This window comes from Schistocerca piceifrons, unplaced genomic scaffold, assembly GCF_021461385.2.
Source record: "Schistocerca piceifrons isolate TAMUIC-IGC-003096 unplaced genomic scaffold, iqSchPice1.1 HiC_scaffold_1237, whole genome shotgun sequence".
Lineage (NCBI taxonomy): Eukaryota > Metazoa > Arthropoda > Insecta > Orthoptera > Acrididae > Schistocerca > Schistocerca piceifrons.
Genome location: NW_025727056.1, coordinates 40001 through 42500, shown reverse-complemented (window position 1 = coordinate 42500; position 2500 = coordinate 40001). Strand labels below are relative to the sequence as shown.

Here is a 2500-nt window from a genome sequence, read left to right as displayed (position 1 = left end):
CCTTAACCTAACCTATGTTGTACCTTAACCTAACCTATGTTGTACCTTAACCTAACCTATGTTGTACCTTAACCTAACCTATGTTGTACCTTAACCTAACCTATGTTGTACCTTAACCTAACCTATGTTGTACCTTAACCTAACCCATGTTGTACCTTAACCTAACCTATGTTGTACCTTAACCTAACCCATGTTGTACCTTAACCTAACCCATGTTGTACCTTAACCTAACCCATGTTGTACCTTAACCTAACCCATGTTGTACCTTAACCTAACCCATGTTGTACCTTAACCTAACCCATGTTGTACCTTAACCTAACCCATGTTGTACCTTAACCTAACCCATGTTGTGCCTTAACCTAACCCACGTTGTGCCTTAACCTAACCCACGTTGTGCCTTAACCTAACCCACGTTGTGCCTTAACCTAACCCACGTTGTGCCTTAACCTAACCCACGTTGTGCCTTAACCTAACCCACGTTGTGCCTTAACCTAACCCACGTTGTGCCTTAACCTAACCCACGTTGTGCCTTAACCTAACCCACGTTGTGCCTTAACCTAACCCACGTTGTGCCTTAACCTAACCCACGTTGTGCCTTAACCTAACCCACGTTGTGCCTTAACCTAACCCACGTTGTCCCCTAACGTAACCCACGTTGTCCCCTAACGTAACCCATGTTGTCGCCTAAACCTGCTCTGTAATTGTTATACGACTCGTTCAATTAGTGTAGTGTTGCCCACCCGCAACCCTCGCAATATAGTTCGCTACTCGCACTGCCCGCTCCCCTGTGTATCGCTTCATGTTAAACACCTTGCAAGTCTTGCTGACTTTCCACATGCTCCTGCTGTACACTGTAATGTGGATGGCAGCAGGACGTACATGCCGCCCCTCCCCACGTCCCCACCTTGCCCCCCTGCCTTCGCAAGCTGGTTGGTGAGAAGTTTGCATGTTCAATGCCCTTCGCATGCGACGTACTCAGGCTACGTTGTGGTGCGGCCTGTGTCAACCGTCCGCTAATGTCGTACGCGTAAACCACAATCTGTACTGCACATTCGTCCTTATGTACCGAATGATACATCGTGGCACATGTGTGACCGTACAACGACTGCGCCCAAAAACGGCGGACCATACAGTGCAAATATTGTGCACGCAGCTACGTGTCGTCTCCCTATGAGAGCTGGATTGCAGTGTGGTACGCCATAGAGACGTGTGGGAGGAACGGACGCCGTGGATGGCGATCAGCATGAGCTGTCTGTTGATGTATTCGGACCTAGTCGTCTCTCCTCACACACCGTGATGGCATGGTGCACCGCGTTCCATATCTGCGACATGCTACAGAGGCCGGTTGACAGTCGTTCGAGCAATGGACATCGCATACGTACGGGGGCCACCTTCCACGTATTGTCTAGGCGTGCACATTTTGTTGCGTGTATGTGGGCAGACGTAGTGTGGCGTGACACCTGACACAGGCATGCAATAATCGTTGAAGTTGCAAATGGCGATGGACGCCTGCGTTTTCTGGTGAAGTTACGCAAATGAACAAATGGTAACCTGTTGTGGTGCGGTTGTTCTCGCTAGGGGTGAATCGGTGATGGCGACGATAGGTTGAGGTACGAACCGGTTGTTCCAGCGATACCCACCATGCCGACGAAACTGAACGGCATCTGGGTGTGAAGCGATACGCGGCGGTGGCTGGGTGGGACCGTCCCCGGCCGGTGAGGGGGCGCCTCCCGGCGTGCTGGCCGCGCGGTGCGTGGGCGCACGCGCTACAGCCGGCTGGTGGGGGCGGCCAGTGGCAGGCGCGCCGGCCGACGGACGCGGCAGGCGTCGCAGCTGCGCGCCGGCGCACCCTGCGCGCGGCGCCGTGCGGCCAAAGTAGGTCCTCGCGGGCCCGGTGCGAAGCGCGGTGGACATCTTCAGTGTGCTGGTCCGATTGAGGACTGTGTGCGTTGAGGATGCGCCGCCGCCCGGCGCTCGGCGCCGCGACGCCGTCTGCTGCTCGGTCGCCCCAGCGGTTCTCGCTGGTGGTTTGTATCGCAGCTGTGCGGATGTGTTGGCGCGTGCGCTGTGCTGGGAGAGTTCGCTTCGGCACCCAAGTGGGGCTTTTGTCCTTCTGTGGCGCTGGCGTTGGAGCTGCCGGTCACCGTAGGTGGCGCGTGTTGTCTCCCGCCGGCAATGCCACGACAGCACGCTCCCGGGCCTCTGTCGGCAGCGGCAAGCTCAGTTGGGAGCACGGGTGGTCGCACCGAAAGCGTCTACTCGCCTAACTCCGGGCGATTGCGCCTCTCTCGAACCCGACCAAGTACTTGGGACGGCGCTGCGCGCCGCCGGGACCTGAGAGGGTTTCGAGGTGTATTGTGCAGGGGAGCTCAGCCTCCTCCTGTTTGCAGAATGATTGAGCGGACGCTTGCGTGTTCGCGCGGGCCCCCGGGACACACTCCCGGGCGGCCGGCTGCTCAGCTCTAGTTGACGCAGCTCCCTGGTTGATCCTGCCAGTAGT

General features: G+C 56.5%; 1 non-coding gene across 1 annotated transcript in view; it reads left to right on the top strand.

Annotated features, from left to right (window-relative positions):
- Positions 1–2476: 2476 nt before the first annotated feature.
- LOC124730324 overlaps positions 2477–2500 on the top strand; it is a 1909-nt gene continuing 1885 nt past the window's right edge. Inside the window, exon 1 of the ribosomal RNA XR_007007966.1 lies at positions 2477–2500. This exon is cut by the window's right edge and continues 1885 nt beyond it. This is a non-coding gene — a ribosomal RNA (small subunit ribosomal RNA).